The 16,132-nt window shown below is 37.0% G+C and overlaps 1 pseudogene; it reads left to right on the top strand.

Moving 5' to 3' along the window:
* The first annotated feature begins 941 nt into the window (after positions 1-941).
* Positions 942-10,744, top strand: LOC124461916 (annotated as a pseudogene).
* The last annotated feature ends 5,388 nt before the right edge of the window (positions 10,745-16,132 follow it).

Here is a 16,132-nt window from a genome sequence, read left to right as displayed (position 1 = left end):
CTGCAGAAACTAATTTATGTGGAAAGACGACAAATTCAACAAATGTTTTACGAAAACGCGACTATAATTAGGCTTTCAATCAAGTAAAGTCCTTTAATGATAATAATAAAATGAATGAGACTGTGAGTTATTTAAATAATTGGCCCATTCATGACGACACAAATAAAAAGAATCAAGAAGGTAACAATTATGGAAAACCACCCTGATTTCGAAGGGCTACGTAGCATAGCAGTGAGCACAAACGGAAAACGATTGCTCTTCTGCTCTGCTCCGTAGTATACATCGTCGGAGCACAGAGCAATAGCAAGAGCAAAAAATTTTCGATACGGTATTCGTAGTTGTAGCAATAGCACAAGCATTAAAAGCGATATGAGAGCGGAGCAAACAAAATAAATTTTTGTGCTACTGCTACGGAGCATTTCCTTTTCTGTTGCTTTCGTATCAATTTCGTAAGTAACTTCGTAGTCGCTCTCATAGTAGATCTGTACTAGAGGTGGGCATGGGCCGAAATGTTACATCCAACCCAACTCAGCCCATGGGCTTAAAATTTCACCCGCACCCGAAAGCTAAAAAAAATTTGGACATTCAGAGGAAACTGCAATTTCACAAACTAGTTTTCCGTTTGTACTCTCTGCTATGCTACGTAGCCCTTCGAAATCAGAGCAGTAGCAGGAGCAGAGCAATATTTTTATTGAAATTGCTGCTATGTAGCAGCAAATGCAAACACTGAAATAAAGTCGATGCCAACAGTACATAACAATATTAATGGAATTTTGAATATAAATGATGTGAATAATGTTTCCATAAATATTGATTTTTCGAATCTTGTGCTGAATACGCAAACAAATGATGAAGTGGTGAAAGGTAAAAAATGTGATATACCATCCGATCTTGAGATAGATGCTCGTCTACAAGCTGAATTGGACTCATTGCTACCGACGATGACATCTGAGGAATCCGAAATAGATGCTCGCCTACAGGCCGAACTTGACTCTTTGCCCTTCATCGAGGTGGATAATACAGAAGATATTAAGGAATCGGATGAATTTATGAAATCGCTTTTCCCCTTGGTTCAGATCCACACAATTGTGCACAAATCTCATATGGGGCAGTGGAAAATGAAGTGCCAGTGGATGAAATGCAAGTACCCCATAATGACGCTGATTTGGATAATCCAATTTTTTTTCCCTTAAGGGGTGCTCCGAACACAGATTTTCTACAACCGATGCGAACTTTTGGGTATTTCCGAAACGGTCACGGTGAAGATATTCCCGTGTCTTTTGTTCTTGGACCAGATGGTTTGGTGACCAATGTTTCCATGGTCTCTGTTGAAGATAACGGAATTGGTTTGCCATTGGATCAGCAAATGGAGAGCCTAACAGCTGCACAACTTGATTAAATACTGCAAAGTGGCCGTACATATTTAGCCAGACCACCAACGGCTAAATCATCGTCATAGTCGACATCTTCGTCGGCCGCTAATCGCAAAATAGTTCCAAAGAAAGTAGAAGAAGTAGTTTCAGATGATGAAGGTCATCCACGAGAACCAGCTGTAGCATGTTCACATATCGAATGATCACTGTACCCCCAGTTATGTACATGCATAATTCATAAATAATATCGAAAATATATTGTAGCACTTTGTCACAATATTTATGTATACACATTCAAGTACCATGCGTCTTCTGTAACAAGACCATCCATGAATGCATGGTACTGGACAGTGCTGAGTCGGCATATCTAACACGCGCAACGACTCAGTCACCAAGTGAACATGAGACGTCCTCACTCTCCCGCAGCGAGCATACATAATTATGTAAACATTTATACATAAGCTTACCGCTCCTCTGCTAGCTTCACTGGCAGCGTAGTCACGCGGACATTAGCTATACTGAACAATTGTTAAGATTTAAGAATTCATTCAATAAACAGAAGACGAAGTGAAAACACTGAAATCAAATTAGTACATGAAATCAACTTAGTACATGGCGACCGTGACAAAGGTCAAGGAATAAGGCCTGGACAGGAAATCTACAATCACTGGAGGGAAAATTGGAGTTAAAAAAAAAAACGCAAAAACTGAGTGAGTAGAGAGTGAGTTATGTCAAGAGGGGGAGTGCAAAACAAAATAAAGAAAAGAATAGCACACATAAAGTGGCTATTATATGCGAACAAAAATCCACCCCCCTGGGCAACAGCCCAAAAGCTTCAACAAGAACTTGACTTTTTAAAGTCAACGTTACTTAAAACAAAAAAGAACATAACTCACGCTCACTCAGTGCATTTTGAAATAACAACAATAAAAACTAAAAAAACTCCTCCCCCAACAAAAGAGCTACCAAAAAGGAAAAAAGAGTGCCCTGACGATTGCCCAGGACCATTGGACAGTGTACATTGCGAGTACACATGTATGCTGAGAACTGGTGCGATGACCGGCACCGGTACCGCCTGAGCCCATAGGCCCTGGACAGCAGCAGCGGTGACAACAAGCGCGAAAGGCAGGCCGCCTTTTACGCCTTCGAGGGAGCATCAGCGAGCTAACCAGCGACGACCAGCTGATGCTGCTCACCTGACGTCTGACATGCTGACATCGATATAACTATAAAAACATATTAAATATTACATATTACATATATTGCACATACGAATAAGAAAATTTCAAATGTAAAAAAAAAAAAAAGAAAAACCCATTGTTAAATTGTGCGGAATCCTATCTGCTCAATAGAAGTATAGCCTGTAAAGCTATGCGAACTAATAGTTAGAATAGTATCAGCAAATTTGATGAAGAATATACTACACCCGTAATGGGGCTAATAGAAACTAAAACAGTGGATTCCACTGCCAACGTAATTAACAAGGTTGAATCACAAAATATTGATTTGAAATTCACGAATATATTGTTATTGATAATTGTTGTAATATTATGTGCATATGTTTTATACAAAGCGTATTTATTACACAATAAATGCGTAACTAAAAGAGCCCTCAGCGTCGCAAACGATTTAGATAAAGTATAAAATTTTTTTCTATATGCACACAAACAATTGATATAACAATACATTCCGCAAATGAAACATTTTTTATTGATTATGGCAATTAAAAAAAAAATAAATAAAAAAAAAAAATTTTTTTTAAAAAAAAAACTTATAATAACTCTGAAAATCTCAAAAAAAAAATGTCCACTATTGATAGATATTTCGAGAAAGTAAATGATAATAACCCTACAATAGTAGAAGATTTGTTGAACATTTTTAGAAGTGAGCAAATAACCTCACCTCAGCGCTCAATAAGCTTAGCGCAAATCAAATTAGCATATTTAGACTTCACAGGAGAAACATTCCCTGTACAAGGAAATAGTAGACTGCAAATGAGTTTCATTCTAACGCTACCATATGTATGCTGTTATCAAAACGCAGCGGGTACGTTACGTTTCTACTTGTTGGATGAAACACAGCACAGAAATTAGAAAAGTATAATGAATAAAGTAGAATTAGTACATTTACAAGTATACTTACCATTTCTTGATTACCTGATACACTCAGGCGAAAGAAATTACAAATACAAAGAAATTAGGTATTGGATATCCAATAATTTTAAATTTGAAAGAAAAATAGTAGAACTTATGGAGAAAGCCATAAAGATAGCATATAATAGATTACTTGTTAAGGTGCCAAGAAGAAAAGACGTGCCTGAATGGGTTCACGAACTTTTCATGGACACAGTCGAAATGGTAATTATAGATGATTCTGATGTGGAAATAATAGAATCAGAGGATTAAATTAAAATGATCAGAGACAGAACACATGCCAATTTATTAATACAGAATCCCTAAGAATGGATTGGGAAGAACTTGTCCCACGGAAACGTTTACAAAATCTTATAAATGTTTAAACCAAAACAGAAAAATCCAAAAAGAAACGTTAGACAAGCACGCAAAGATTCTTGTTGACTCTTTTAACGAAGCAAGAAGCCTAGTGCATGCAAACAGAGAAAAGATAGACGGAACAAACTGGTCAAAAGTATCAAAACTATTAACCAGGTTACGTTCTAACTTAGTTACCGTACAGAAAAAGTATAACCTTAAAATATTTATACCGACGATCCTAAACACACCTTTAACAATAGACGAAGAATCAGGAAGCCAACAAGAAATAGACTCAGAAGAAGAGGAGAATTTGGAATCTGACGAAGGTGCAGAAGTAGAAGAAAAAGATCTAAACGATCTGACAATCCCTGCACGATTGACATTATCAGAACAGGATAAAGATTCAGAGTCAGAAGGAGAAGTAAAAGAAAACATCATGGCTGATTTAAGCGCCCGAAGGGCATATATGAAGGACACTTCAAGCGCCATTCCAGAGTTCAATGGACAAAAATTACATCTCCGAAGATTCATAACAGCTTTAGAGATGGTAAATATGATGAAAGGTGATTTTGAAGATATAGCTGTTGTGGTAATAAAATCAAAAATTAGTGCCCCAACACTGTACACAGTCCAAAATGAAACATCAATTGAAGCAATAATACAAAAATTGCAAGACACTATAGTTGGTGAAAAACCCAACGTGATTAAAGCCAAACTAAACAAAACTACTCAGAGTGGTAAAACAGCTGAAAAGTATACATCGGAAGTCGACAATTTACGCAAACTCCTAGAAGCTGCGTATATTGACGACGGTATGTCGGCAGAAATGGCCCAGAGGTATAGCGTTGACGATGCTATAGAAGCAATGGTCCAAAATTGTGAGCAAGCAAGACTTAAAGCAATTCTTGACGCCGGCAATTTTAAAACCATGGATGAAGTAATACTAAAGTACTTACGAAAGAGTACTGAGATAAATGGAAAGCCAAACTCTGTTATGTTTGCCCAAAGAGGCCGTGGTAATTATAATAACAGATATAATTATCGTGGTAGAGGTAATGGTCGCGGTAATTATAATAATTATAACAATTATAATAATAATTACAACAATGGCCAAAATTATAACCAGAACTACAACCAGAGAGGAAACAACAGAGGTTACGGCAGAAACAATAACAGAGGGAATAGAGGAAACAACCAACAAAACAGAGGTTATAACTCTAATAATAGCAATGTTAGGGTAGCCCAGAATAATTCGGGAAACTCCCAACAACCTTTAGATACTCAACAATAAAAAATTACAAGGTTTACACCATCAGTCTCAGTAAAAGCACATTTGCAAGTTTCACTAACGTAGCAACAGGAAAAGAGTTAGTATTTTTAATAGACACAGGTGCTGACATATCCATATTAAAAGAAAATTCCGACAACTTCCAATATATTCAAACCAATCAAATAATAAATATACAGGGAATAAGTCAAGAAATAACAAAATCAAAAGGACTTACTTCCATAGAAATACAAACCTCTAAATACATAATTCCACACGATTTTCATATCGTAAATTTACAATTCGCTATTCCTTGTGATGGAATACTAGGTATCGATTTCATAAGAAAATATAACTGTCAATTAGATTTCAAACCGACTGAGGATTGGCTTATAATTAGACCAAATAATTTACAATATCCCATATATGTACCAATAGCATACAGTTCTGGCAACAACTCCATAATTCTGCCAGCAAGATCACAAGTTGTCCGAAAAATTGAAATAACCTCAGCGGAAGACAGTATATTAATTCCGAACCAAGAAATTCAGCAGGGTATTTACATAGCAAATACCATAGCATCTTCTCAAAACGCATTCATAAAATTACTAAATACAACAAACACAAATCAAATAGTCAAGATAAATAACTTGCAGTACGAATCACTTTCGAACTACGAAGTAGTTAAAACAAGTTCAGAAGATAGAGAGAAAACGGTATTAGCGACACTCTCGAAGAATTTCCCACCACTGTTCAATAGCCAACTAACCAAATTATGCACACAGTATAGTGATGTGTTCGGTTTGGAAACCGAATCTATAACTACCAATAATTTTTATAAACAAAAACTGAGACTGAAAGATGATGAACCAATATATATAAAGAACTAGAGAAATCCTCATAGTCAAAAAGACGAGATACAAAAACAAGTCCAAAAGTTAAAAGATGACAAAATAGTTGAACCATCGGTATCAGCTTATAACAGCCCACTGTTACTTGTACCAAAGAAATCACTGCCTAATTCCGAAAAGAAGAAATGGCGATTAGTAATTGACTATCGTCAGATTAATAAAAAATTGTTGTCCGATAAATTCCCACTCCCAAGGATTGATGATATTCTAGATCAACTGGGAAGGGCGAAGTACTTTTCGTGCCTGGATTTAATGTCAGGTTTTCATCAGATAGAACTCGAAAAAGAGTCACGAAATGTTACATCCTTTTCAACAAACAATGGTTCATATCGCTTCACGCGATTACCATTTGGTCTAAAGATAGCGCCAAATTCATTCCAGAGAATGATGACTATAGCATTCACTGGACTTGAACCTTCTCAAGCATTCCTTTATATGGACGATTTAATAGTCATTGGTTGTTCTGAAAAACATATGCTCAATAACTTAACAGATGTGTTTGAGAATTGTAGGCAACACAACCTAAAATTACATCCCGAAAAATGATCATTTTTTATGAATGAAGTTACCTTTTTGGGGCATAAATGCACAGACAAAGGAATCTTGCCTGATGACACAAAATACGACGTCATCCAAAATTATCCAGTCCCCCACGATGCGGACAGCGCTAGAAGATTCATTGCATTTTGCAATTATTACAGAAGATTCATAAAGAATTTTTCCGACTATTCTCGTCACATAACAAGATTATGTAAAAAAGATGTAAAATTTGAATGGACAGCTGACTGTCAAAATGCTTTTGAACATCTAAAATCGGCATTAATGAACCCAACTCTATTGCAATACCCAGATTTCAGCAAAGAATTTTGCATAATCACTGATGCGAGTAAGCACGCATGTGGAGCAGCCCTAACACAGAACAAAGAAGGACTCCAGCTACCAGTTGCATACGCATCAAGAGCCTTTACAAAAGGTGAGAGCAACAAGAGTACAACGGAACAAGAATTAGCAGCTATTCATTGGGCAATAACACATTTCAGACCATACATTTATGGTAGACATTTCACCGTCAAAACTGATCACAGAGCACTTACTTATCTATTTTCAATGATAAATCCAAGTTCGAAACTAACGCGAATGAGACTTGAATTAGAGGAATATGACTTCACAGTAGAGTATCTAAAGGGTAAAGATAATTATGTAGCAGATGCCCTATCAAGAATAACAATCACAGACTTACAAAACATACAAATCGACAATAAAATTCTGAAAGTCACTACCAGAAACCAAAATAAACAGTTAAAATCCTGCGCAGGGAACGAAAAAGAAAAAGAAGATTTGCAAAAGCAAACTCTAGATGCTTCTAAGCCCAAGGTATACGAAGTCATTGTAAATGACGAGGTACGAAAAGTAGTGACCTTGCGAATAACAGATACTCTATGCACACTAAAACATGGAAAGAAAATTATAGCAAGATTTGATGTTAGCGATATGTACACCAATGGAATTCTTGACCTAAGTCAATTCTTTCAAAGGCTCGAAAAAGAAGCCGGTATACTCAATATCAGCCAACTCAAAGTGGCACCGAGCGAAAAGATCTTCGAGACCATCTCAATAGAGTCTTTTAAAATAATGGGCAAAAACATATTACAATCATTAAGAGTAGCGCTACTCAAGCCGGTGACCCTATTAGCAAATAATGATAAAGAAAAAGAAGCAATACTGTTTACATTCCATGATGATCCTATACAAGGAGGTCATACAGGAATAGCTAGAACATTAGCAAAAATAAAAAGACATTACTACTGGAGAAATATGACACGAGATATCTCAAAATATATAAAAAAATGTAACAAGTGTCAAAAGTCAAAAACGACTAAACATACTAAAACTCCAATGATTATTACTGAAACGCCACAAAAGGCCTTCGACAGGGTAATAGTGGATACGATCGGTCCATTACCTGAATCAGAACAAGGAAATGAATATGCAGTAACTTTAATCTGCGATTTGACAAAATATCTGGTAGCAATACCAATTAAAGATAAAAGTGCGAAAACAGTAGCAAAAGCTATATTTGAAGATTTTATTCTGAAGTACGGTCCAATGAAGACGTTCATTACGGACATGGGAACAGAATATAAAAATTCTATTATTACCGACTTATGCAAAAGTTTGAAAATAAAAAATATTACTTCTACCGCACATCATCATCAGACTGTAGGTACTGTGGAGCGAAGCCACCGAACACTTAATGAGTTCATACGCTCATACATTTCAGTCGACAAAACAGATTGGGATGTATGGCTACAATACTTCGTATACTGCTTTAACACAACACCCTCTATGGCACATGATTATTGTCCATATGAGTTGGTATTTGGTAAAACATCGAATTTGCCAAAACATTTCAATAGCATAGACAGTATAAACCCACTTTATAATGTGGAAGATTATGCTAAGGAATCGAAGTTTAGACTAGAGCAGGCGTATAAGCGAGCTAGATTAATGTTAGAAAAACATAAGGAAAAACAGAAAGTTAATTACGATAGAAATATCTTTGATTTCGATTTAAAAGTAGGAGACCAGGTTTTACTAAAGAACGAAACAGGTCACAAGCTAGATTTTAGATATACAGGACCATATAAGGTAGAAAGCATAGGAGATAACGATAACGTTACAATACTAGGCAATAAAAACAAAAACAAACAGTACATAAGGATAGGTTAAAAAGTTTTGTTTCATAATCATTTTATTTCTCTATATATATATAGTATGGCCATACATAGAAAACAAAAAATATACAAAAATAAAAAAAAAAATTTTTTTTTGCCTTTGTACAATATTTTGAAGTAAATCAATATTTCATGACTCGATTTATAAAACTAAAATAAAAAAAAAAAAAAAAAAAAATTAAGAAAAAAAAAATAACTTCATATAATTACGTTATTTTTCTAAAGGAGGGAGATGTAGCATGTTCACATATCGAATGATCACTGTACCCAGTTATGTACATACATAATTCATAAATAATATCGAAAATATATTGTAGCACTTTGTCACAATATTTATGTATACACATTCAAGTACCATGCGTCTTCTGTAACAAGACCATCCATGAATGCATGGTACTGGACAGTGCTGAGTCGGCATATCTAACACGCGCAACGACTCAGTCACCAAGTGAACATGAGACGTCCTCACTCTCCCGCAGCGAGCATACATAATTATGTAAACATTTATACATAAGCTTACCGCTCCTCTGCTAGCTTCACTGGCAGCGTAGTCACGCGGACATTAGCTATACTGAACAATTGTTAAGATTTAAGAATTCATTCAATAAACAGAAGACGAAGTGAAAACACTGAAATCAAATTAGTACATGAAATCAACTTAGTACACAGCTGTGGAAGATGAAGCTGATTATGAGGAAATTGGTGTATCCGATACATTTGCCGAATATTGGCCCAGTAAACTGAAACTTGGCCAGGCCCATCCAGATCCAGTTGTGGAAACTGCAATTCTATCCTCGGTGGAATTACCCGATATAAATATTAAGTTGGCACTGCCGACAAAGTTTGAGGCTGCTGGCTCTTTGAGCGCCCTGCAAATGGAGGCAGTTGTCTATGCTTGTCAGGCTCATCAACAGATTCTTCCCAGTGCCGGTGGTTGCATTGAGTAAATTCAAATATAGCCGCAATGATTGCCATGAGAATGATAATTTCAAGAAGAATGTAATATTTTGTACATATACGTCCCTAATTGGTGAGTCGCAAACCTCAAAGCGCAGTTGGTGCATTGGCTGACCAAGAAATTTGACGGTGTCATTGTCTTCGATGAGTGCCACAAGGCTAAGAATTTGAGTTTGATGAATGGTGGCAAGTCGACGGGAACTATACGGGAGCTTTGTCCCAAGGCCCGAGTTGTTTATGCTTCGGCCACGGGAGCCAGTGAGCCTCGCAATATGGCTTATAAGGTTCGTTTGGGTCTCTGGGATTTCGTTAATGCTGTCGAGAAGAGGGGTATCGGTGCCATGGAAATTGTGGCAATGGATATGAAATTACGTGGCACATATATAGCACGTCAATTGAGCTTCAAGGATGTCAGCTTTCGCATTGAGGAGATTCTCATGTCCAAGGATTTCCGTAAGGTCTACAATATGTCTGCTGAACTATGGGCTGAGATTCACAAGAAATTCCAAAGATGCTGTCGTCTCATGAGCGTAGAGAATCACTTGCCAGTTTTAGTGTGCCCATCAGCGTTTCTTCAAGAATCTGTGCATTGCATTGAAGCTTAATCAAGTGGTGAAAATGACTCGCATTGCCACACGCACCGGAAAAGCGGTGGTTATTGGTCTTCAGTCCACGGGAGAGCCAAGGACTTTGGAACACTTGGATCGTAATCAGGGAACCATAAGTACCTTTGTGTCCACATCGAAAATGATATTGCAATCGTTTGTGGAGAAACATTTTCCAGCCCCAAATAGAGATGCATTTCGTCATTTAGTTAATATTGGAGAATTTTTGAAACAATCACTTACTAAAAAATCGCGTTCAGAATTCTCCGATGACGACGAAGAAGAAGACCCGGACCCAGCAGATGATGAGGATAATAATAATAATAATAATAAACCTAAGCAACAAAATAAGAAAGCAGGAACTACACGCAAACGTCGTGGAAGGCCACCAAATCCAGATAAGGGTAAGTCTAAAGAGTAATATTATGGTGCAAATATCGCGAGTAGGAATTAGCTAAGCATTTAATTTAAAGCAGTGGCGGAAGACATTGGAACGTTGTTTTGTGCCTTCAACGTTTAAGGGCAATTTCGTACTTGATTGTGCCCATGCCTTGGCTATCGTTGGTATGATCAATTGCGTGGAAGAGGGAAAAATTAAGATATTCTCCACTGAGAAGGATAGTAGTAATATATCAAAATTCTTGAATCGAATTTTGGGATGCCGTGTTGAGATATAAAGTGCTTTCTTCAAGTTCTTTATGGACAATATGTATTCACTGATCTTAAAACTTAAGCGTTCTGGTCGCTTCGATTTGGGTATACTCGATCTAGATGCCCATGGAGCCAGTGTCAAGCCCATTAAGCTAATCCGATTTGTTCAAAAACATTCGACAGGGACTGCATCCACTGAATTACATACAGTGTCTGTTTGAAGTGAGTTTCAAGACTTATTGATGCTTTCCACTTTTATTACTGTGGGACTGGGGTATTGTATTATGAATAAACACAGTCCCGGTTATAGTTTTATATTAGTTTTATTTAATGTTAAGATAAGTATTGATTTTTAGTTAATAGTAGATATAATTATAATTAATTGTTTAATGTCTTTCGCGTTTTCGTCGTGTGTACGTCTTACACTTTCGGCTTTTCGTCTTAAAACTCGTCTTTTCGTCTTTAACTTTGTCTTCTTAATGCGTCTCTGTCTGACCGGCTTGCCAGATTGTCTTGAGCTTCTTCGAGTCAGCTGACTCAACTAGGGCTGGCTGAATAGGATTGCCAGACCATTCCCACAAATCGGCCATCCTACACTTCATTCGCCCCGAATGCATCGTCGTCGTCGTCGTATGGTACCCATGGTTTCATATACTCAGCGCAAGTGCTCGTCTGCCTTGGGCCTTCGCTGAATACTGAGTCTTTTGCCACGTCGTAGGTGTCGTTGAATTTTACCCTTATGATCCGGTATGGACCAAGATATTTCGGCTTTAGCTTTAACCCAGGACCAAGTTGGGTTCTTTTGATGGCAACTAAATCGCCTATCTTATACTTCGATGCTGGTCTTCGTCTTAAGTTGTACCTGTTTTTGTTTTCATCTTGAATTTGTAGAATATGTTGCTTTGCTTCTTTACGTTGTTTATCTCGTCCATCATTAAAGTGTTGAATCATTTCGTCTTCTATCATTTCCTTGATTTTGATATCAGACTTTGTTCCCGTAAGCAGCTCAAAAGGAGTTGTTTTTATACTTCTACTAAATGTTGAATTGATGACTTGCTGGACATTATTTACAAATTTGTACCATTTTCTTGGATCGTCGCTTGAGAGTTTAGAAAGGACTGCGATGATTGTAGTATTTAGCCTCTCTACTTGGCCGTTCGCTCGAGGAAGTCCCGTCGTGATGAGATGATGTTTTATGCCTTCGCTTTTACAGTACAAGTCAAATTCCTCCGAAGAAAAAGCTGATCCTTTGTCCGATATTATTTGGGATGGATTGCCAAAAACCTTGCTCTGCTCCTGTAGTCGTAAAACTGCATCTTTTGTAGAAGTCGACTTTGTTGGGTACAGCCAACAAAACTTGGTGAAACTATCGATGACTGCCAGGATATGTTTATACTGTTTATGCGTTGATTCCAGAGGTCCTAAAAAATCGATATGGTAGGTCATTAGCGGTTGTTCATCTTTGTATAATGGATGAAGCTCTCCTTCTTGTTTTCCTTGCTTGCGGTTAGTCATGATACATCTTATGCAACAGCTTATACATCTCTTTATTTTCTCTTCCAGATTCGGTATGAAATATTCTTTTCCAATGATCTCTCGTGTTTTCTTGATGGAAAATGACCATGATCGTGGGCCTCTTTTATTAGTTCTCGTTGCATAATAGTTGGTACGACAATAAGTTCGTTGTCCGAGATAAGTTTGTGCAGAACTCCAGCCTTTAAAAAATAGTTATTGTGATTCGTCTTATCTGCCAATACGTCTATAATAGCCTTCAGCTGGTCGTCCTGAGCTTGCAGATGCTTAATTCTGCTATGCATACTGGTTTCGCTGATCATCATCATTGGTACACGACTGAGTGCATCAGCATGGCGAATTCGAGTGCCCGCTCTGTGTTCGACGTCATATTGAAATTCTTGCATTTGGAGAATCCAACGAGCTACTCGTGTGCACAGATCCTTTTTCTGAATAGTTTTAGCTAGAGCATTGCAATCTGTAACAAGTTTGAAGCGTAGTCCTAGTAAATAAACTCGAAATTTCTTTAATGCTTCTACAACAGCTAAGATTTCTAACTCGTAACTGGTGAACTTCTTTTCGGCATCTGTCGTTTTCTTGCTCATGTAATACACTGGATGAAACTGCATGTCTTCTGGCGACTTCTGGAGAAGGACTGCGCCAAATCCGTCGATTGAGGCGTCCGTATGAAGCTCCGTTTCGTGTAGCTGATGAAAAATTTTCAAAACTGGCTTCTCTGTAATAAGCTTCTTTAATTTGTTGAACGCAGCTAGCTCTTTCTCACCAAAAATAATCAATGCATCATGTTTTGTCATATCCGTTAGAGGCTTTGCAATCAGAGAAAAATTTAGTATAAACTTTCGAAAATATCCAACTAACCCCAAAAAACTCTGTAATTGTTTTAGATTAGACGGAATAGGAAACGATGACACGGCTTGCGTTTTCGATGTGGATGGACTTATACTTTGGTTCTCAATTACGTGTCCTAAATACTCAATTTTCGTTTTAAGAAACTGACATTTTTTGAAATTAATCACAAGCCCATATTCTTCGCATTGTTTGAGTACTTCTTTTAAATTGGCTACAGCTTCGTCTTCAGTTTTTGCTGGTATTATTATATCATCGACATATGGTATGGCTACTCCTTTCCTGGTTAGATCTCTGAATATAGCATTGACATGACGTTGAAAGACGCTGGGAGAGTTCGAAAGACCAAATGGAACTCGAAGAAACTGGAATTGTCCATTATGTGTTACGAAAGAAGTATACTTGCGGCTCCCTTCTTCAATGCCAACATGAAAAAAACCATTTTTTAAATCTATGGAACTGAAAATACGTGCATTTTGAAGCCTGTCTAACTGATCTTCTATTAAGGGAAGTGGAAAATGATCTCTAATGATTACTTTATTAATACGTCTGTAATCGATGCACAACCGATTTGATCCGTCCCGTTTTTCACAAGCACGACTGGGCTTGTATACTCAGACTCTGATATTTCAATTATGCCATCCTTCAGCCATTGATCGGTTTGATTGTCAATGATGCACCTCTCTGCATATGAGAATCGTCGAGGTCGTGAGTATATCGGTTTATCATCATTTAGAACTAATCGCATTTGAATATTTGTTGACTTTTCGCTTACCGGATGATAATTCTGTACCAAATTTTGAACTGCTTCTTTAGCCCTTTTACTTGCTGCTGGATCTATGTCGGCCTGCTGTTCACTGGAGTCATCCACATTGATTTTCAAAAGGAACTTACTTCGGATTCCAAAGATTGGGTTTTTGTCACCTTTAGACCTTTGTAGCTGATTGTAACCTCCGCTTGCTTACAGAAATCCTCGCCAAGAACAATTTCCACACCCATAAATTGTTGCTCCACTGAGAGAAATGTCAAACAGTATTTCTCACCGTTAACATCGACCGAATATTTAAATGACCCCGATGCTTTGATCTTGTCTGTGTCTTTTTTCTTTCCGAAACCGATTAAATAAACGTTAGAATCACTCAACATTGGATTATTCATGTTTTTCAGCATTGCTTCAGATATTAAATTGTACTTGCTACCGGTGTCTAAGAACGCGTTATAATTAATATTATCGATTTTAACTGGGATAGACATAAAATTTTGAGTTGACGTAATTTTGCATGTATTGGCTTTATCATTTTTGGCACTGCTTGTTGGGCAATCTTTGGCAATATGTCCGAAATTATTACACTGAAAACATTTTCTGCCCTTATTTTTATAATCGCAATTAACTGATGTATGGCCTTGGCGCCGCAATTAAAACATTTGAGTTCTTTGTTTGCACTTTTCTTTTGCACTGCTTGAAACTTATCATCGTTTTTCGGATACTGCTTGCCAACACCATTGTTATATTTGTTGTCATTTTTCGATTTCTCGCGCATAACTTCAAAAATTTTTAGCTTCTGCTTGAATTCATTTATATTATTAGACCCGTATAAAATTGATTTGTTATTCACCGAATCGTCTATGCCATCGATCACATATTGTATTAGCGAAGAGTCTTCAATATTTCCGCGAGATGACATTTCTTTCATGCACAAAAAATACTCCTGCAGACTTTCGTTTTTCTTTATTTTTCTATCCGACATTGACTTATGTAACTGTGCGCTATTTGTTGTTGATTTAAATTCAGCAAGAAGTGCGACTTTTAGTTTAAACCAGGTCGTTACGTTTCGCTCACTATTAGCAAACATTTTTGCTAGGCCTTTTAACGATCGTTTGGCAAAAATAAATTTTTGTAACTCGTTCCAACACATAACAGTTGCCATATCTTCAAAATCTTGGACCCATATTTCGATAGATAGATTATCTTCGCCACTAAACAAACGGATTGAGTCTTCTATATCGCGAAAGTTTAAAGCGAACCTCGGGACTTCGGAAAAACTGCTTGGATTTTGCACACAGCATGTATTTTGCACACTGCATGTATTTTGCACACTGCATGAATTCTCGCTTCGCACACTTATATTTTCGCACACTTCGTCGTTTTGTGACTCTTCGTCTTCACTTTCGTCGTTATTTTCCGTTTGAAAATCGGCATCTTTGAGCAAAGAATTCTTTTTTAGATTGCAAAATATGTGTTTCGTTAAATCGTTTTTATTGTGAGGCAATCGAAGCAAATTACAAATTACAGCCAGATCCATATCTGACAGATTTTCAGCAATATAATTAACTTTATCATTATACAAATTGTCCGACTCAGCAAACTCATAGCCTCAAACTCGCGCACCCGTTTTCTATTATTTCTATCTCCTTCTTTTTCAAAAATAAACTTGTGCAACAGAACGATATTCTCTCTCTTTCCAGCCGAAGCATCTCACTAATACACTGAAAGTCATTTAACTGTGCCATTTTTCGTTTCGTTTTTGTTCGTTGCTGTGTGTGTGTATGGGTAACCGACGCGGTAAAAACGCGGTAAAATGTGGCGTCTCTTTTTGGCTGATGCAATTTCCAAGAAATTGTGAAATAAATTGTATTCTTTTATACCGATTCGACTTTTATTGAACTTTTAGCATTATTCACCATTTTCATTAAACTTTTAGAGAGACTCGTATTATTTAATTTTGCGACCCTTTACACTTTATTTTAATTTTCCGTTATAC

Source organism: Drosophila willistoni, unplaced genomic scaffold, assembly GCF_018902025.1.
Source record: "Drosophila willistoni isolate 14030-0811.24 unplaced genomic scaffold, UCI_dwil_1.1 Seg739, whole genome shotgun sequence".
Taxonomy (NCBI): domain Eukaryota; kingdom Metazoa; phylum Arthropoda; class Insecta; order Diptera; family Drosophilidae; genus Drosophila; species Drosophila willistoni.
Note: the sequence above shows the minus strand (reverse complement) of the source record. Positions and strands in the feature narration are given on the sequence as shown.